This window comes from Rana temporaria, chromosome 11 (assembly GCF_905171775.1).
Source record: "Rana temporaria chromosome 11, aRanTem1.1, whole genome shotgun sequence".
In the NCBI taxonomy this organism is placed as follows: Eukaryota; Metazoa; Chordata; class Amphibia; order Anura; family Ranidae; genus Rana; species Rana temporaria.
In genome coordinates, this window is record NC_053499.1 from 4,710,334 (window position 1) to 4,732,029 (window position 21,696).

A 21,696-nucleotide genomic window follows, 5' to 3' on the forward strand; every position below is an offset into this window, starting at 1 on the left:
GGAGCCATATTGCTTTTTACTTTTTTCCAGGTTGGCCACATTAGTAGTATTCCTGATAACAAAGCATTACGCGATTAGCTGGAGTAAAGCAGATACTAAAAATAGACGCAGCTCATAACAATTATCACGCTCAGCAGTGCAGAGAGTTCACAGAATATGGCAATTGCTTAGCAACCATAATAATATAAATCAATGTAAATCACTTAATTATAGCGTAAGGGATACAAACGCCTCGATAGCGCAAATCAGCACATCACATTGTATCACATCACCTTCTAGTCAGCTAGCAATCATTCAGACATCTTGACACCAAGGAGATGAATTCCCTGACAACCAATTAGGATTTTTTTTTTAATAAAAAGAATAACTTGTGATCTTCAAAAAAAAAAAAAAAAAAAAGTACTGTATTCCGAGAGAGAAAAGTGCGAAGAAACGGTGTGAAAAGGAGAGACAAGAATGTAGCGTTGTGACAGTTTTAGGGTGAAGTTTAATCTGCTTATATTTTGCCTTTCGTGGTTCTTATCACCCCCTCATCAACGTGATAAAGACATTTTTTAAATAAAACCTTCATGCTTTAATGACACCACGTCTTAATTTAGACCCAATGATGTCATCACTGAGCGTCTGTGCTTGCCACTTCTGAGGATCTCTGAGCACCTTAATTAGAATGACTTGTGGAGGAACATAGAGACAGTGAGCCCCCTTGTTCTACAATGAGGTCTTTGGAAGAGTCTGGAGGTCGGTCAAGCTGGAAGGAGTTCCAGGATAACAGAAATGAATGTCTCTTGTAATGAATAAAGTGCTGCTTCTGCACAAATTCTTAAGGGACTTATTAATGTACATTTTTTATGCTGGTGGAGGGGGTCCTACATGGCAACTGCTCAAGACTGGAGTTTAAAAGCCTCCAGTTTTGTTTATAGGTCAGGACCTTGGTACACTTACCGCAACAACAATTCCTTTGTTGCTAGAATGATTTTGCAGAAAGATGTTATTGGAACAAATTGTTGAGCTTCGGATCCTTAGAATGACTTGTTGAGGAACATAGAGACAGTGAGCCCCCTTGTTCTACAATGAGGTATTTGGAAGAGTCTGGAGGTCGGTCAAGCTGGAAGGAGTTCCAGGATAACAGAAATGAATGTCTCTTGTAATGAATGTGGTGCTGCTTCTGCACAAATTTCTTAAGAGAATTATTTTGCATGTAAAATGTTTATGTTGGAGGAGAAAGGAGACCTACATGGCAACTAACCAAGATTGGAGCTCAAAAGCCTCTGAAATTGCTAATGGATCAGGTCCTCCTTATACTTATCACATCTGAGGATCTCTGTTCGCATACATGTTTCTGCTTTCTAATCTTATCTTTGTAACTCTTCTCTTATATGCTGATGTTAGATTTGTTTTACAATAACAGGTTTGCTTGAAATTGTTGACCTTCAGCTCTTTAGAATGTCTTGTAAAGGAAAATAGAGACAGTGAGCCTTCTTGTTCTGTAATGAGGTATTTGGAAGAGTCTGAAGGTTGGTCAAGCTGGAAGAGGTTTCAGGATAACAGAAATTGATGTCTCTTGTAATGAATGATGTGCTACTTCTGCACAAATTCTTAAGGGACTTATTTATGTACATTGTTTATGCTGGTGGAGGAGGTCCTACATGGCAACTGTCCAAGACTGGAGTTTAAAAGCCCATAGATTTGATCATAGGTCAGGATCTTGGTGCACTTGCCGTAACAACAGTTCCTTTGCTAGAATGATTTTGCTGAAAGATGTTATTGGAACAAGTTGTTGAGCTTTGGATCCTTAGAATGACTTGTTGAGGAACATAGAGACAGATAGTCCCCTTGTTTTACAATAAGGTATTTGGAAGAGTCTGGAGGTCGGTCAAGCTGGAAGGAGTTCCAGGATAACAGAAATGAATGTCTCTTGTAATGAATGTTATTTTGCATGTAAAATGTTTATGTTGGAGGAGAAAGGAGCCCTACATGGCAACTAACCAAGATTGGAGCTCACAAACTTCTGTATTTGCTCATAGATCAGGTCATCCGTATACTTATCACATCTGAGGATCTCTGTTCACATACATCCTGGACACACTGGGACAGAGTTCGCTCTACTCACAACACTGGCGATCACAGGGTTAATCCACTCCCAGGATGGAGGCTGCAGGATTCGCAGAGTTGGTCACTCGGATGGAGAAGGACAAGGGGGGTTGGTCTGTGGTCGCTGGCCGTAGCCTAGGACCGCACAGACTGGCCATGTAGAAAGCAGGAGCCCGGGATGGCAAACAACAAACTGCCTTTCTTCCAGCACATGTTATAAGAGATCAATGCCTCAGAGACACTCCCCCCCCCCACCCTTGGATTCAGGGTGGGTTAAACTGTCCAATGACAATAGACACACAGGTCAGGTGTATTTAACTTATCATCAGTAAACAGTCTTATCACCGGGGGTGGGGGGATGCTGGAGGAGTTCCCCTCCCTCCACATGGACATTCATCCCATAATATACGTTTCTTCCAAGGCAGACACACACAAACAATAGAATACAACCACACCCCAAACGATCACAGCAAAGAGTACATAACACAGCGAGGGGCAGCTCTCTGGGGTGTAAGGGACAAGGAGGGGCAGAGACCGTGACAGGTCACATCTGAGGATTTCTGTGTGCATTCATCTCTCTGCTTTCTAATCTGTACTTTGTAACTCTTTTCTTATATGTTTGGTTCTTTATACAACAACAGTTCTTTTGCTAGAATGATTTTGCAGAAAGAGGATACTGGAACAAGTTGTTGAGCTTCAGTTCCTTAGAATGACTTGTTGAGCAACATAGAGAAAAATAAAGCGCCTTTGTTCTACAACAAGCCGACAAGGAGCTCCAGGACAACAGAAATAAATGTTTCTTGTAATGAACAATGTGCTGCTTCTGCACAAATTCTTAAGGGAATTATTTTGCACGTAAAATGATTATGTTGAGAAAGAAGGGGGTCCTACATGGCAACTGTCCAAGACCGGAGCTTAAAAGCTTCTAGATTTGATCATAGGTCAGGACCAGTGGCGGCTGGTGCTCAAAAATTTTTGGGAGCCGCAAACAAACGAAAAAAAACCCCCATCAATTGCAGCCTCACTGTGCCAATCAATTATCGCCACTGTGCCATCAATTGTCGCCACTGTGCCATCAAATGCAGCCACTGTGCTATTAATTGTTGCCACTGTCCCATCAATTGTCGCCACTGTGCCATCAAACACAGCCACTGTGCCATCAATTGTCGCCACTGTGCCATCAAACGCAGCTACTGTGCCATTAATTGTTGCCACTGTGCCATCAATTGTCGCCACTGTGCCATAAAACGCAGCCACTGTGCTATTAATTGTAGCCACTGTGCCATTAATTGTTGCCACTGTGCCATTAATTGTTGCCACTGTGCCATCAAACAAACGGAAAAAAAAAAAACACATCAATTACAGCCTCACTGTGCTAATCAATTGTCGCCACTGTGCCATCAAACGCAGCCACTGTGCCATTATTTGTTGCCACTGTGCCATCAAACGCAGCCACTGTGCCATTATTTGTTGCCACTGTGCCATCAAATGCAGCCACTGTGCCATTAATTGTTGCCACTGTGCCATCAAACGCAGCCACTGTGCCATTAATTGTTGCCACTGTGCCATCAAACAAACGGAAAAAAAAACACATCAATTACAGCCTCACTGTGCTAATCAATTATCGCCACTGTGCCATCAATTGTCGCCACTGTGCCATCAAACGCAGCCACTGTGCCATTATTGTTGCCACTGTGCCATCAAACGCAGCCACTGTGCCATTATTGTTGCCACTGTGCCATCAATTGTCGCCACTGTGCCATCAAACGCAGCCACTGTGCCATTAATTGTAGCCACTGTGCCTATCAATTCCCGCCACTGTGCCCCCTCAAATACCGCCAGTTTGCCCCAGTAAAATGCCACCAGTTTGCCCCCGCCCGGCACTTACCTTTCTCGGGTCAGCCATCCTCCTCCATGCTCCCTTGATGTCTTCTCCCGCCCTCGATGTCGCTTCAGCCAGTCAGGTGACCGGTAACCAGACCCGGTGAACTTGATTGGCTGAGACGCGTGTCAGTGTTAACCAGGGAACGCACACCCTGTGCGCCCTCTGGTTAACTATTTGGAAGCCGATTAGAGCCCACAGGCTGTAATCGGGAAGCCGCTGGCTCTGATAGAAAAAAAAACATTGTGTGTGGGCAAGTCCATCGGTTAAAAATCCACGCATTCTCAGAATCAAGTCGACGCATGCTCGGAAGCATCGAACTTCATTTTTCTCAGCACGTCGTCGTGTTTTACGTCACCGCGTCCTGACACGAACGGATTTTTAACTGATGGTGTGTAGGCAAGACTGATGAAAGTCCTCCTAATCGGATATCTGATGAAAAAAATCCATCGGTCCGTTTTCATCGGATGAACCGATCTCGTGTGTACGCGGCATAACTCTTTTCTCATATTGTTGAGCTCCAGATCCTAAAGGCCCGTCCACACGATTGGATATTCCAACAATTGTTTTGTCGGATAATCCGACCGTCTGTATGCTCCATCGGACAATTGTTGTCGGAGAACTGGATTACGCAACGTATCCCGCCCCCTCCTCGTTTTGGGTGGAATCGGCCACACCGCTCTTCTCAGTTTCCATAACATATCGTCTCACTTAACGCAATGTAACAACGAACATGATTTTTTTTTTTTTAAGTGCGTTCTGCTTATGTTTACCCCGACGCCTGTGCTGCCGACGTTCTGACAGTATCACTAAAAAACACATCATCTGCTCGGAAATCATGTGAGTAAATCAAATTACATGCCTTGTTAGCTAATTACTCTGGGACTTCGCTGCCTGTTCAGCCTATTTTAGGCTTCCTGAATTAAGCCAAGACAATTATCGCGCACACTGAGACGAGCCAGGAATAGGGCCCTCCGCCTCCAAGTACCACTTCTAGAGTGTTATAAACAACTAGCTTTCACCATGCTGAGCAACACCTGGGCTATTGTGCTCGGCTTCGGTGACGGAGTCAGTGGAGGAATAAGAGAGTAGATAATGTATAGCTATACCCACAGGAGGGTGCAAGTGATTGGAGGGGCCACAGAACACACACAAAAGTGCAAAAATGACATCTATGAGCATGCGTGTAGAGTAAATAGAAGGCACATGGGAGCCACACAGGTGCAGCATACAGCCTCCCATTGTAATGAATGGCTGTAGATTGCTATATGAAGGTTTACACCATCAGAGCGCCATTAGGGGAGGACTAAGGCTGCATTCACACCTGAGCGTCGGTCGTTCGGCGTTTTTTTTTGGCGTTTTTTTCCGGCGTTTTGTCGCGCGTATTCATGCTTATTTGCGCGTTTGCATACAGCGTTGTCCGACGTTTTTGTACTTTGACGTTTTTTATTTTAGCCAATAGGAAAAACTATCATCTTTTCATCACTTGTTGCTATGTTGGTAGATTTTTTTAATCTTCTGCATGGGCGACAAGTTCTATTGATTAAAGCGAGGAAACGCCCGTAGCAAAGGCCCGTTGTCGCGCAAGTCGCTTGAATCGAGCGTTTCCATTACTTTCTATGGGAAATGGAAACGCTCAAATACGCCCAAACCGCCCGATACGCGCGACAAAAAAGGGTCCGGGACTTTTCTTGGCTACAGGCGATGGGCGTCAGGCGCATCAGCGTTCAGATGTGAACCATCCCCATAGACTTTCATGTATTTTGGTCCCTCTGGCGTTTGTGAGCGTTGCGCTACAGGCGACAAAACGCCTAGGTTTGAATCGGCTCTTAGGGTGGTGGGGGCCCCTGGGCTTAATAATTGTAGGAGCCCCCTGCAGCAGAGAAATGGGGGGGGTTGTTACCGCCGACCGATCATAGTTGTTGGGTGGGGGGGGGGGGGCTGGATCCGCCGACCCATCAAAGTTGTTGACCGGGAGGGGGGGCAGCGACATTATGGCGGACACTTCGGACACTTTTGACACATTTTTGGGACCATTGGCATTTTTATAGCGATCAGTGCTATAAAAATGCATTGGATTACTATAAAAATTCCACTGGCAGGGAAGGGGTTAACACTAGGGGGTGGGAAAGGGGTTAAGTAGGTTCCCTGGGTGTGTTCTAACTGTAGGGGGGGTGGACTGACTAGGGGAAATGACAGATCGCTGTTTATACATTGTATGAACATACGATCGGTCATTTCCCCCCCTGACAGGACCGGGAGCTGTGTGTAACGAGCGATCGTGGGTGCCCGGCGGTGATCGCGACCGCCAGGCACGTCAGGACCAGGGGCACGCGCCCCTATTGGCTGCATAGCGAGATGACGTATAGCTACGTGATCTCGCGCAGCAGAGCCGACCTGCCGCCGTAGGCAAGTAGTTAAGGGGTTAAGTGTGTCCTAGGGAGTGATTCTAACTGTTAGGGGGGAGGAGCTACCAGTGACACATCACCGATCATGGGGAACAGTAGATCAATGACATGTCTCTAGGCAGAACAGGGGGAATGCCTTCTTTACAAAGGCATCCTCCTGTTCTGCCTCTGCCGACCGCAATCGCGGGCCGCCCGGGATCATCGAGTTCCCGAGCCCCGTGTGACCGTGTGTACGCAACACAAGTTTGAGCCGAAATTCCGTCAGAAAAAAAAATAAAGTAAAGTTTTTCTTGTCGGAATTTACGATCGCGTGTACGCGGAATTACAGGTTTTCTTCTAAGATTGTCCTGTATTTGTCTCCATCCATCTTCCCATCAACTCTGACCAGCTTCCCCGTCCCTGCTGAAGAAAATAATCACCACCACATGAAGCTGCCACCACCATGTTTCACGGTGGGGATGGAGTGTTCAGGGCGATGTGCAGTGTTAGTTTTCCGCCACACGTATCGTTTTGCTGGACAGTTTGGGGGACGGCCCCTTCCTGTTCCAACATGACTGCTCACCAGTGCACAAAGCAAGGTCCATAAAGACATGGATGAGCGAGTTGAGAGCATAAAAATGAAAACGAGCCCTCCCGGGACGTGCCGCCGTCTCCACCGCAGCAATGTGGTGCGGTGACGTCACGCGTGCCACGTGCCAATGCCTGCTGTGCGCTGGAGGTGGGGTCAGGGCAGGGGCGGACTGACAACTCATGGGGCCCCCGGGCAATAGAAGATTATGGGGCCCCTGGGCTTACAGATGGCCACCACGCCAGGAGGCAGTGCAGAGGCGGGGCAGCTAAAATCTCAGGATTTTCACATTAAAAAAAAACATAGATTTTTACACACTGTGGGCTAGATTCAGCAAGAATTTACGCCGGCGCCACGTAAATTCAAAGCTGCGCCGGCGTATCTTCTTTCTGTATTCAGAAAGCTAGATACGCCGACATTAGGCTAAGATCCGACTGGCGTAAGTCTCTTACGCCGTCGTATCTTAGGGTGCATATTTACGCTGGCCGCTAGGTGGCGCTTCCGCCGATTTCGGCGTAGAATATGCAAAAGAGCTAGATACGCCGATTCAGAAACGTACGTGCGCCCGGCGGATTTTTTTACGTCGTTTGCGTAAGGCTTTTTTCGGCGTAAAGTTACTCCTGCTATATGAGGCATAGCCAATGTGAAGTATGGACGTCGTTCCCGCGTCGAATTTTGAACATTTTACCTTGTTTGCGTAAGTCGTTCATGAATAGGGCTTTACGTAAATTACGTTCACGTCGACAGCATTGACTATTTGCGACGTGATTAGAAGCATGCGCACTGGGATACGTTCATGGCCGGCGCATGCGCCATTCGTGAGAAACGTCATCTACGTGGGGTCATGTTTTATTTACATAAAACACGCCCACCTCTTGACAAATTGAATTCGGCGCGCTTACGCCGGCAGATTTACGCTACGCCGCCGCAACTTATGGAGCAAGTGCTTTGTGAATACTGCACTTGCCTCTCTAAATTGCGGCGGCGTAGCGTAAATAACATACGCTACGCCCGCACAAAATTACGTCCCCCTACCTGAATCTAGCCCATAGATTTTTACATACTGTCCCTGGTTTTACTGAGCCTGGAAACCCTGATGGGGGCCCCCTAGTGGCATGGGGCCCTCGGGCAGTGCCCGAGTAACTCAATGGTCAGTCCGCCCCTGGGTCAGGGGCCGTCTCGGCATAGACTGTCAGAAGTGACTCATGTAGATTCCTGAGGGAGAAGAGAGTGGATAGAAAGTACACTCTGTGCTGTGGATTGAGGCAAGTACACACTATAGAGGGACGTGCTTTGTTCATTTTTTTAATTCAGAGATCTACTGCCACTTTAATTCTGGATGGAGGGGATTGTCGGGGTCCGAAATAAATTCTCGCTAACCCCTTTGCGCGTTCGTTGGGAGAAAAAGCCTTTGCTTGCAGCGGTTTGATTTCAGGCTGTCAAGTATTTTGGCTAGACCACATATTTCCTAATAATGTTTTAGATGCCGGCCGTCTGTTTAGAAATCTTTTAAATTGAATTTGTAGACGTGATTGTGCGACTCGGGGGAATGTTTATTGTTTTTATTGTTCCTGTTGTGCGATATCGTCTTCTCTTTATACCGCGGAATTTCTTGTAAACGGAACTTGAAGGCCTCTTAAATATCCCGGCAGATGCAAAAGACGCGCGTGAATGGAGCTCAGTAACCATTAACTACAACAGCGGCATCACTACTCAACAGGGATGGACTGGCCATTGGGACTACAGGGAGTTTCCCGGTGGGCCGATGGCTCAGTGGGCCGGCTTCAGTAACAGCGGACTGCCACCCTCTCCGCTCCTCTGTCTCTCCTTCCCCGCATCACTCACCTGGGGGGAACAAAAAAGCAGGGGGGAGGACCAGAGGAGCAGGGGGACGACAGAGGAGCATGGGGGAGGGGACAGACAGCTGACTCAACAGCTATGGCCTGGGAGTTTCTCACTTCTGCCTAATCTTGTCCCGTAAGGGAGGGGCACCAAACGTATTCTTTGCCCCGGGTGAAATAATGTCTAGCTTCCCCACTGGTACTGCCTATAAGAGTACCAGTACCAGCCGTTCTACTCTAATAAAGTAGAACGGCTAGTGGCTAGTAAAGGGGGAGAGGGGGCTTGGGTGGCCGGGGGGGGGGGGGGTGCGGAGTTGTCCGGCCACCATGGGAGAGACCTGTCAAAGTGGGCCAGTCTGGATGAAGTCCAGGGCCAAATGTCTGTCCCAGTCCAGCCCTGCTACTCAATACCTGACCTCACAGATGCCCTACTGGAAGAACGGTCAAACATTCCCATAGACACACTCCTAAACCTTGTGGACGGCCTTCCCAGAAGAGCTGAAGGTGTTATAGCTGCAAAGGGCGGGGCCAACTCAATCCTGAACCCTACGGACCAAGACTGGGATGCCACTAAAGTTCATAGGTGTGCACAGTCTATTGCATTAGGGTGGGCACCCCAAATCTCAATCACACGTGCCTGGGATGCCATTAAAAGTTCATCTGCATGTAAAGGCAGGCGTCCCAATACTTTTGACAATAAAGTATATATTTTTATTTATTCACATTTTTTTAATAGTCCATCTTTATACAGTAGATAGTGGGCCAGATTCAGATAGGAGATACGACGGCGTATCTCCTGATACGCCGTCGTATCTCCAAGGCCGGCCGGTCGTATCTATGCGCCCGATTCATAGAATCAGTTATGCATAGATATGCCTAAGATCCGACAGGTGTAAGTGACTTATGCCGGGTACAGACGAGAGGATTGATCCGCGGATACGGTCCGCCGGACTGTATCCGCGGATAAATCCTCTCGGGGATTTCCGCGGATTTGGATCCGATGGAGTGTACTCACCATCGGATCGAAATCCGCGCCGAAATCCCCTCGCGATGACGTGTCGCGCCGTCGCCACGATGATGACGCGGCGACGTGCGCGACGCTGTCATATAAGGATACCCACGCATGCGTCGAATCATTACGACGCATGCGAGGGAGGGAATCGGACGGATCGATCCGGTGAGTCTGTACAGACCACCAGATCGATCCGCTGAAGCCGATTCCAGCGGATAGATTTCTTAGCATGCTAAGAAATTTTTATCCGCTGGAAATCGGTCGGCCCGAAAAAAATCTGCGGAAAAAGATCCGCTGGGATGTACACACCAGCGGATCTATCCGCTGGAACTGATCCGCAGATCAATTCCAGCGGATAGATCCTCTCGTGTGTACGGGGCCTTACACCGTCGGATCTTAGGCTGCAATTCCAGGCCGCTAGGTGGCGCTTCCTTGTCTTTTATGCGTCGAATTCAAATGAGCATTTACGCTGATTCAGAAACGAACGACCGCCCGGCGCTTTTTTTTTTTTACGTTGTTTGCGTTCGGCTTTTTCCGGCGGAAAGTTACCCCTGCTATAGCAGGGGTAAGTGCGGCGTATCTAATGTCAAGTATGGCTGTCGTTCCCACGCCGAGTTTTGAATTTTTGTACGTCGTTTGCGTAAGTCGTTCGCGAATACGGCCGGACGTAATTTACGTTAACGTCGAAACCAATGACGTCCTTGCGACGTCATTTGGAGCAATGCACGCTGGGAAAATTTGCGGACGGCGCATGCAATGTTCGATCGGCGCGGGGACGCGCCTGATTTGAATAGTACACGCCCCCTAGCCGCGGAATTTGAATTCCGCCGGGGGATTTACGATACGCCGCCGCAAGTTTTGAGGTAAGTGCTTTCTGAATTAAGCACTCGTCTCAAAAACTTGCGGCGGCGGATCGTAAATCAGATAGGTTACGCGGATCTAAAGATCCGCTAATCTATCTGAATCTACCCCCATCTTTATACAGTAGATAGTGCCTGATAAATGTAATTCTCCTGAGGAAGCTACTAATTGTGGTGAAACATGTTGAGAATTTTCTCATGTTACACATTCTGAAACCGCATTGTATAATGTTTGGATGGATTTTTATTCTGTCATCTTTTTTTTTTTACTTTTATAAATAAATAATATTTTGATATACTTGTTGTGTTAATTCTGCACCTCAAAAATCCCAAATCTTTTTAATTTTTTTTTTCATTGTTATCAAATAAGGGGGTGTGGTGCCTATATAATTTTTAGATGATAAGTAAACAAATTCTTCTACTTTTTTTTTCTTTTTTTTACTATGGATTTACCTAAAGTAAAAAAAAATATATATATATATTAACACAAAGAATGGCAACCGCGACAACTGCAGGCAATGAGGGACGTTTATATTTCAAAGAACGTCACGCCGTTAAGTGGTTTAGCGCATCTCGCCATAATTACGAACATTCTTCCCCCTTATCCCCCCCCCCGTTTGGGTTTTCGTACTTCATGAATAAAATATGCCGAGGCTCCTCGGATCCTCCGCTGCAAGGTTGATTCGCGAGGCGAGACGTGCGCGGGGTGCCAATCACACGCTCTCTCCGCTGGATAAATCTCCCTTCTTGAAAAATTTAAATAACCCCCGCCGCCACGTGCCTTGTTTGTGTTTGTCGCTCTGGCGGTGACACAGTAGTCGGGTTTATCGCTCGCCATAAATCGCCCTTTTTGAAATAGTCAGGTAGCGATGCATTTCGCGATTTGGCCCTAAATATTGATATTTTTTTTCCCCCCTCTTCCCGGTTCTCTCTGAGTAATTAAGCAACATCATTTACAGAGATTGTTTTTAATGGCAGCCATCAACATTCTCAGGAGGGGAAAAAAAAACGAAACCAATAAGCAGGTAAAGGACCCGGCCTCTTTTTGCAATTCGGCACTGCGTCGCTTTAACAGACAATTGCGTGGTCGTGCGACGTGTCTCCCAAACAAACTTGGCGTCCTTTTTTCCCCCCTACAAATAGAGCTTTCTTTTGGTGGTATTTGATTACCTCTGCGGTTTTTATTTTTTGCGCTATAAACAAAAATAGAGTGACAATTTTGAAAAAAATGCAATATTTTTTACTTTTTCCTATAATAGATATCCCCCAAAAATATATAAAAAAAACATTTTTTTCTCCATTTAGGCCGATACGTATTCTTCTACATATTTTTGGTAAAAAACGATTGGTTTGCGCAAAATTTATAGGCCCAAATTCTCGTAGATGGGCACAAAACTCGGCGGGCGTAACGTATCTCATTTACGTTACGCCGCCGCAAGTTTTACAGGCAAGTGCTTTATTCACAAAGCACTTGCCTGTAAATCACCCGGCGCAAGCCCGCCTAATTCAAATTACCCGGGTAGGGGGCGTGGAACATTTAAATTAAGCGCGTTCCCGCGCCGAACGTACTGCGCATGCGCCGTCCAGAAAATATCCCAGGGTGCATTGCTCCAAATGACGTCGCAAGGACGTCATTGGTTTCTACGTGAACGTAAATGGCGTCCAGCCCCATTCACGGGCGACTTACGCAAACAACGTCAATTTTTTAATTTCGACGCGGGAACGATGGCCATACTTAACATTTGTTTCCCCCTCATATAGCAAGGGCAACTTTACGCATCGCAAACCTAACTTTAACGTCGTAACTTCACTGCGTCGACCGCGCGTACATTCGGGAATTCACGTATTTAGCTAAGTTGCATACTCAACGGAGAAAACGACGGAGGCGACACCTAGCGGCAAAAAAAAAATGCATTTAAGATCCGACAGCGTAAGAGCCTTACGCCTGTCGGATCTAATGGATATCTATGCGTAACTGATTCTAAGAATCAGTCGCATAGATACGACGGCCCAGATTAGGACTTACGACGGCGTACATGGCGTTGTGCCGTCGTAAGCCCTTTGAGAATCTGGGCCATAGTGTTTACAAAACAGGGGATAGATTTATGGCATTTCTATTAATTATAATTTTTTTTACTACTAATGGCGGCGATCAGCGTTTTTTTTCGTGACTGCGACATTATGGCGGACACTTCGGACAATTTTGACACATTTTTGGGACCATTGTCATTTTCACAGCGAAAAAAGCTATAAAAAATGCACTGATTACTGTTAAAATGACAATTGCAGTTTGGGAGTTAACCAAACTGCAGGGGCGCTGAAGGGGTTACGTGTGACTTCATATGTGTTGCTAACTGTAGGGGGGGCGGGGCTGGACGTGTGACATTAGTGATCGTCTTTCCTTATATCAGGGAACAGACGATCAATGACAGCGCCACAGTGAAGAACGGGGAAGGTGTGTTTACACACAGCTCTCCCCGTTCTTCAGCTTCTGTGACCGATCGCGGGTCCCGCGGCCGCAGTCATAGAGCTTCGGACCGGGTCGTGTGCGCGCGCCCCACGGCTGGGCTCTTAAAGGCGAAGTGCCTGTGCCCAGCCGTGCCATTCTGCTGACGTATATCGGTGTTAGGCGGTCCTTAAGTGGTTAAAGGGCATGTACGCTCCAACAATGAGCTACCTTCAATACAAGCACCGCATACTAGCACATTATGAAAGACTTGCTTCACCCAGACTTCCTCCTGGGTTTGCTGTATCTGGCCATCTGAATGGCTGGGCCATGATGACGTCAGCCCGGGGCTTCCAGATTCCGATAAGCCCTCAACCACAGCCCAGGGATGCTGGGATGAGGACCTTGTCCCTATCAACATGTAGAAAAGACCGCCCACCTCCCCATGTTGAGGGTATGTGGCCTGGTACGGTTCGGGGTGGGGGGTGTTCATTCGTCCCCCCTCCCATTCCTGGTCAACCAGGCTGCGAGGTATGGATTTTTGGGGGGAACCACGGCAGGTTAAAGGGATAGGGTTAGGCGACGCTTTCCCTGACTTGTCCATTCCCTGACTTAGTTGGGGTAGGCGGTACACTTTGGTGGGGGTGGGTCAGCCATGTCCTGTGACCTTTGACCTCTGGGAACCCACCTTCTGATCTTTGACCTTTGGGGGAGGTCCTTGTTCCAATTCCTGAGTCCTAGCCATATTCTTCAATGGGAAACCCGAACCCTGAACTTTAACCCTAAGTGATTTTTGGGGGGGAACCACAATAGCTAACCCCCTGGGGAAGCTCTCTCCCGAGGGGGTTACCTTGAGGGGGGCGCGCTCCCGTCTCATACACTCAGCGTCCATAGCCGGCGAGTGTATGACTTGGCCCCCCCCCCCCCCGGGGGCCGCGTCATTGGATTTGATTGACAGCAGCGGAAGCCAATGGCTGCGCTGCTATTAATCTATCCGATGAACATGCAAGTTATGAGACGGGAGCGCTCGTTCTGGTGAAACTAGTGTTCGTAATGGAGTAAGCACATTCATCGCGCTGTAACAGACAGAAAAGCGCGAAACGTCTTTTACTAACACGGAATCAGCTAAAGCAGCCCAAAGGGTGGCGCCACCCGCATGGAACTTCCCCTTTATAGTGCCGTTGTACGTCACCGCGCTTTGCTAGAGCAGAGTTTTAAACGATCGGGTTGAAAAAAAAACGTTGGCGCGGGTTCAGAAACAATTTACGTTGGCGTATCTATTGATTAGCCGCGTAAATTCTAGCATGCGCCGGCGCAGGGCTCGACAAATCCCGGGCGCCAGGTCGCCATGGCGACTAGAAATAGGGTCCTGGCGACTTGAATTGGAAGGGGGCAAAAAAAAAAAAAAAAAATTTTTTTTTTTTTTTTTTTTTTTTTTTTTGAGCTGGGGCCATCTGGTGGTGAGCCATTGGTATTACAAGTTATTACCACCAGATGTGAGCTGGCGCCATCTGGTGGTGGCCGTTGGTATTACAAGTTAAGCATTACAAGTTAAACAGCAATTCTAATGTAATTTTTCACTATTTTCACTGCCATCTTCTTCCCTCTAATTAGAACCCCCAAACATTATATATATTTTTTATCCTAACACCCTAGAGAATAAAATGGCGATCGTTGCAATACTTTCTGTCACGCCGTATTTGCGCAGCGGTCTTACAAGCGCACTTTTTTTGTGAAAAAATGACACTTTTTTTTCATTAAAAAATAAGACAACAGTAAAGTTATCCCCATTTTTTTTTTATATTATGAAAGATATTATGAAAGATAATGTTACGCCGAGTAAATTCATACCCAACATGTCACGCTTCAAAATTGCGTCCGCTCGTGGAATGGCGACAAACTTTTACCCTTTAAAATCTTCATAGGCGACGTTTAAAAAAAATCTACAGGCTGCATGTTTTGAGTTACAGAGGAGGACTAGGGCTAGAATTATTGCTCTCGCTCTACCAATCGCAGCGATACCTCACGTGTGGTTTGAACACCGTTTACATATGCGGGCGCTGCTCACGTATGTGTTCGCTTCTGCGCGCAAGCTCGTCGGGACGGGCGCGTTTTCTGGCTCCTAACTTTTTTACCTGGCTCCTAGATTCCAAGCAAATTTGTCAACCCCTGCGCCGGCGTATCTTCTTTCTGTATTCAGAAAGAAAGATACGCCGAAATTTGGCTAAGATACGACTGACGTAAGTCTCTTATGCCGTTGTATCTTAGTTGCATATTTACGCTGGCCGCTAGGTGGCGCTTCCGGAGATTTATGCGTAGAATATGCAAATTAGGTAGATATGCCGATTCAGAAACGTACGTCCGCCCGGCGCATTTTTTTTACGTCATTTACGTTAGGCTTTTTCCGGCGTAAAGTTACCCCTGCTATATGAGGCGTAGCCAATGTTAAGTATGGACGTCGGGCCAGTGTCAAATTTTGCGTCGTTTACGTTGTTTGCGTAACTCGTTCGCGAATAGGGCTTTGCGTAAGTTACGTTCACGTCGAAACCAATGAGACTTTGCGGCGTAATTTGGAGCATGCGCACTGGGAGATGTCCACGGACGGCGCATGTGTCGTTCGTTAAAAATGTCATTTACGTGGAGTCACACTGAATTAAGATAAAACACGCCCACATCTTCTTATTTTGAATTAGGCGGGCCTACGCCGGCCCTCATACGCTACGCCGCCGTAACTTAGGGCGCAGGTTCTTTCTGAATACAGAACCTGCCTCACTGGGTTACGGCGGGGTAGCGTATCTGAGATACGCTACGCCCCCACAAAGTAACGCCGGGCTTTCTGAATCCGGGCCGCTGTTTTTTTCTAGACCCTTAAAACGTTGTTTTTTTAAGAACGCGAAAAACGGTCGTGTGTATACGCGGCATCAGACACGGTTTCTTTGATTCCTAAATATTTCATGAAGGAGTGGAGCGAAAAAACTCCGCAGCAAGTAAAATCACAGTTGACGTTCCCCAGATGCCAGGTATGCATTCATATTTCAACATCAGCTTTTCCTTTCATCATCACGAGTTTCCTGCAAAAACATTTCAAACGAGGAAAAAAAAAAGAAAAAATACCCAAACGCCAAAAAAAAAAAAAAAAATCTCAAGACATCTTCCATCTCGAAACTTTGAAACAAAAATAAAAAAAAATACCCTATTAATAGAAGGTTTTAAAAAAAAAAGTCTACCAAGCAGTTCTGATTCTCTGCGCCGTGGCTCAGTGTAACGCGTCGGGAAGATATTTTTTTTGAAAATTAAAAGTAGGTAAGGAGAAGAAGTTTTTCGGCATTTGAGACAAAGATGTTTGTGCCGCTTCTAGGTCATCCGTTATTTTTTAATAGCGACGCGGAGCCCGTGGGGAAATCTCGAGTGTGACTGCGGAATAGATGTATCACTTAATGGAACCTTCTGCTTTTCTTCCTTTTACCTTCCAGCATTCATCGAAACGTCTTCACTCGCATCTGAATGAAAATCCCCAGGATGCGACCACATAAATCTTTTTCTTTTTTAATTCTCGAAACTTTTTAATCGGTGAGATAATGGTCATTGGTTTATAATAACTCTGGAAAACGGCGCCCTTCTTTACCCTCCACAACAATTCCGCTTGAGCTGCGCCGTTACCTAAATAACATCCTGAAAAGGGGCCCCCGAGCTCCGAAAGGCGGGAGATTCATACGGCAGGTGGCAGCGAGCCGCCCAAAGACATAATCACCACAAAATATTGAAAATAAAAAAAAAGCAGTTCAAACTTTACGTAAATTTTTATGTAAAATGTCTGAAAGATTATCTTGAAGTGAATAAAATTAATTGCTGGATTCGTGCCTACTGGCAAGACATGCGCTCAGAAGATACCCCGCAACTGCTCATGAATGCAAATATCCAAACAACAAATCATGTGGTGGCAAACCAATATACAAGACGTCAGTGCCGGCTGGTGCTCAAAACGCAGCCTCACTGTGCCCATCAAGCGCAGCCACTGTGCTCATCAAACACCGCTACTGTGCCATCAAATGCAGCCACTGTGCCCATCAAACGCAGCCACTGTGCCATCAAACACCGCTACTGTGCCATCAAATGCAGCCACTGTGCCCATCAAATGTTGCCACTGTGCCCAAAATGCTGCCACTGTGCCATCAAACACCGCTACTGCGCCATCGAACGCAGCCACTGTGCCCATAAAATGTTGCCACTGTGCCCAAAATGCTGTCACTGTGCCAAACGCAGCCACTGTGCCATCAAACGCAGCCACTGTGCCATCAAACGCAGCCACTGTGCCCATCAAATGTTGCCACCGTGCCCAAAATGCTGCCACTGTGCCATCAAACGCAGCCACTGTGCCCATCAAACGCAGCCACTGTGCCCATCAAAACGCAGCCACTGTGCCCATCAAACAGAAGATTTGGAATCCAAGGCCCTAGACTATGGAACGCTCTACCAACCAGCATCCGGTTGGAGGTGAATCACCTGGCCTTCCGAAAAAAACTCAAAACCCATCTTTTCTGAGGGCAAAAAGTACAGTAGGGAAAGGATACTAAGCGCCCAGAGGCGATTCAGTTCGCATGTGTTGCGCTATATAAGTTTCTCACTCACTCACAAGACACTCAACAAGGCTGGCTTTAACAGATGGCCACCAGAGGGTCATATCTGTATATGAGATACCTTTTTATAAAAAGTACAAAAACTAGGCCATCTAAGCCATCTAAGCTCAAAGCTGCGGTCTACCCTCTGAAACGGTCCCCGGCGGTGCCAGGCATTCTCTCCACCTGCCCTCTGCTCTTCTCCAGTAAAATATCTCCAGCTGCACTCTAATATTCTCTATTTTTCCAGGCTTTGATTTAAGATGACTCCCTGTACGCTGTGGGATGAGCAGAAACAGGAGAGAACATCATGTTTCTGGTTAGAGAAATGACTGCAATGTGTTAGTGATCTCTCGTACCCACAAGCCTATTCACATCAGAATGCTAATTTGAAAATTTGGCAGATATATGTAATTAGCAGGTTGTGCTCTCTTGAGAAGCTGCTAATTTTTATTCACCGTGGGTGGCTTAAGACAGCAGGGATTTCGGGATCTGCGAGGATTGAGCACAAAAGCTTCTTGCTGCCTGTATACCGCGGGGCTCTCTCTCCTTTTTTTTTTTTTTTTACAAATTATAAGGCAGCTCAGGAGCTGTTAAGACTCAACCGTAGCAAGAAAGAAAGGCAAAAAAAAACTAAGCACATTCATCCTAATGAACCTGAAGAGGCCTGGATGTCTCCGTTCAATGGAGGGTTCAAGAGGATGGTGTGTGAACCAGTTATGCCTAAGTGGACCAGCATATGGCCATTTGTTGTTGACGTGACTTCTTGATTATTTGTGTTACTTATTACAAGAAAGAGCAAAAGCTCTGAATATATACAAGTGATTCATCAACAACCTATATAAAAAAAAATCTTTAAAAATATACTATTAACCAATGGGACAAACACTAAAACTGGCAACAGGGCCATGGGCGGTGAAGGTTCATTGATGGAGGTGAGGAGCGAAGACTTATTGATGGCGGTGAGGAGGGAAGGCTCATTCATGGAGGTGGGGAGGGAAGGCTCATTGATGAAGGTGGGAGGGAAGGCTCATTCATGGAGGTGGGGAGGGAAGGCTCATTAATGGAGGTGGGGAGGGAAGGCTCATTGATTGAGGTGGGGAGGGAAGGCTCATTGATTGAGGTGGGGAGAGAAGGCTCATTCATGGAGGTGGGGAGGGAAGGCTCATTCATGGAGGTGAGAAGCGAAGACTTATTGATGGAGGTGAGGAGCCAAGACATATTGATGGAGGTGGGGAGGGAAGGCTCATTGATGAAGGTGGGGAAGGAAGGCTCATTCATGGAGGTGAGGAGGGAAGACTCATTGATGGAGGTGGGGAGGGGAGGCTCATTGATGGAGGTGGGGGAGGGAAGGCTCATTGATGGAGGTGGGGAGGGAAGGCTCATTGATGGAGGTGGGGAGAGAAGGCTCATTGATGGAGGTGGGGAGGGAAGGCTCATTGATGGAGGTGGGGGAGGGAAGGCTCATTGATGGAGGTGGGAAGGGAAGGCTCATTGATGGAGGTGGGGAGGGAAGGCTCGTTGATGGAGGTGGGGGAGGGAAGGCTCGTTGATGGAGGTGGGGAGGGAAGGCTCATTGTCGGAGGTGGGGAGGGAAGGCTCATTGACGGAGGTGGGGGAGTGAGAGCTCTTTGATGGATGTGGGGAGGGAAGACTCATTGATGGAGGTGGGGAGGGAAGGCTCATTGATGGAGGTGGGGAGGGAAGGCTCGTTGATGGAGGTGGGGGAGGGAAGGCTCGTTGATGGAGGTGGGGAGGGAAGGCTCATTGTCGGAGGTGGGGAGGGAAGGCTCATTGATGGAGGTGGGGAGTGAGAGCTCTTTGATGGATGTGGGGAGGGAAGACTCATTGATGGAGGTGGGAAGGGAAGGCTCATTGATGGAGGTGGAGAGGGAAGGCTCATTGAGGGAGGTGGGGAGGGAAGGCTCATTGATGGAGGTGCGGAGGGAAGGCTCATTGATGGAGGTGGGGAGGGAAGGATCATTGAGGGAGGTGGGGAGGGAAGGCTCATTGAGGGAGGTGGGGAGGGAAGGCTCATTGATGGAGGTGGGGATGGAAGTCTCATTGATGGAGGTGGGGAGGGAAGGCTCATTGATGGAGGTGGGGAGAGAAGGCTCATTGATGGAGGTGGGGAGGGAAGGCTCACTGATGGAGGTGGGGGAGGGAGGGCTCATTGATGGAGGTGGGGGAGGGAAGGCTCATTGATGGAAGTCTCATTGATGGGGGTGGGGGAGGGAAGGCTCATTGATGGAGGTGGGAGGGAAGGCTCATTGATGGAGGTGGGAATGGAAGGCTCATTGATGTAGGTGGGGAGGGAAGGCTCATTGATGGAGGTGGGGAGGGAAGGCTCATTGATGGAGGTGGGGATGGAAGTCTCATTGATGGAGGTGGGAATGGAAGACTCATTGATGGGAGGTGGGTAACAAAGGCTGATCCGTGTAGTCCGATCCAATAGAAGAGTGTTTGGAACTCAAATTGCAAGAGAGTATTCATTTGTCACAGTGACTTATTAGTAAGCACCTCTACCCGGAGTCCATGATTCAAACCCCTCAGGCAGGACACTATCTGCATGGAGTTTGCATGCTCTCCCTTTGCTTGTTTAGGTTTCCTTTACCTATTCCTTGCTCAAAAGACATGCTGGTCAGTCAATTGGCTCCTTTCTATATTGGCCTCAGTATGTGGGATTTGGACCTTGGATTGTAAGCTCTTTGAGGGCGGTGACTGATGACAGTGTTGTGTAAATTGTTTTCATGCTATAAATACCTGTAATAAATAAATAACTAGGCATTGAATGTGAGCTGTGGCACCAGGTAGTAATCACGAGCGTTTCCCTTTGAACACAGCAAATAATTCTGTAAACTCTTTTACACACACCGGTGTGAGATAAAGGAGAACTGCCAACATCGTTAGTGCTGAGAAAATGGATGGCGGGGTCCCTTTGATGACAGTTGCAATCTTCTGCAGATATCATCTAAAAGGCGCTTGAGGCTGGCAGACAAGCCGGTACATAGAAGGCGACACAAATTCGCCTGATCTCGTGGAGTAAAAACCTGAAGTCGGCTGGAAAAGAGCCCAAGATTGTGATTGCGGAATGGCCAAAAGAGAAAATCTGCTACTTATCCACTTCTAGCGTTTCCCGAATAACGATCTGTTCCCCGTCTCGCCCAAAATATGACAAGTTTCCAAAAAAAAAAAAAGCCGTCGCGAAGCAGAACCCCCTGCCTCAGTCATGGCATACGCTATGTGCCGAAGTGTTACTGGGAAAATTTTTATTTAAAAGGCACTCCGCAATTTTTGATCATAAACAGATTGGTGTATAAATTAACATTAAATTCATGAATTAAATATAACCAAATTAGCACATTACAAAAAATAATCACTTCTGGTCACTTCCGGTCAGGGAGCGCAAACTCATAGCGAACCAATGAAAAGCAAGGCGCTAACACATATGTGATAATTGCATGTGGACAGAAGCAGCTGGTGCTCAAATTTTTTTTGGGGGGGCGCAAACAAACTGAAACAAAAAACATCAAGCGCAGCCGCTGTACCAATAAATTGCCACCACTCTGCCATCAAACGCATCTACTGTACCCATCAATTGCCGCCACTGTGCCCATCAATTGCTCCCAGTGTGCCCATCAATTGCTGCTGCTATGCCCATCAATTGCTGCCAGTGTGCCCCATAAATTGCCACCAGTGTGCCCCATCAATTGCCACCAGTGTGCCCCATCAATTGCCACCAGTGTGCCCCATCAATTTCCACCAGTGTGCCCCAAATGCTGCCAGTGCAATGCATAAATCTATATATTGGCGATAGAGCGGTGCAGGAGAGAGGAGGCAGCGCTCCCGTGCCCTTTATGGACGCACCGCCACTGCATGTGAACAAAGGGTAAAAACAAACCAAATATACTTGAGAATCCAAAAGGTGAAAAAAAAATATTTATAAGAATTATTAATAAATATTGCACAGTC

General features: G+C 47.2%; 1 protein-coding gene across 1 annotated transcript in view; it reads right to left on the reverse strand.

Annotated features, from left to right (window-relative positions):
- NELL1 (neural EGFL like 1) overlaps nucleotides 1–21,696 on the reverse strand; it is a 1,277,601-nt gene that overhangs the window by 1,190,390 nt on the left and 65,515 nt on the right.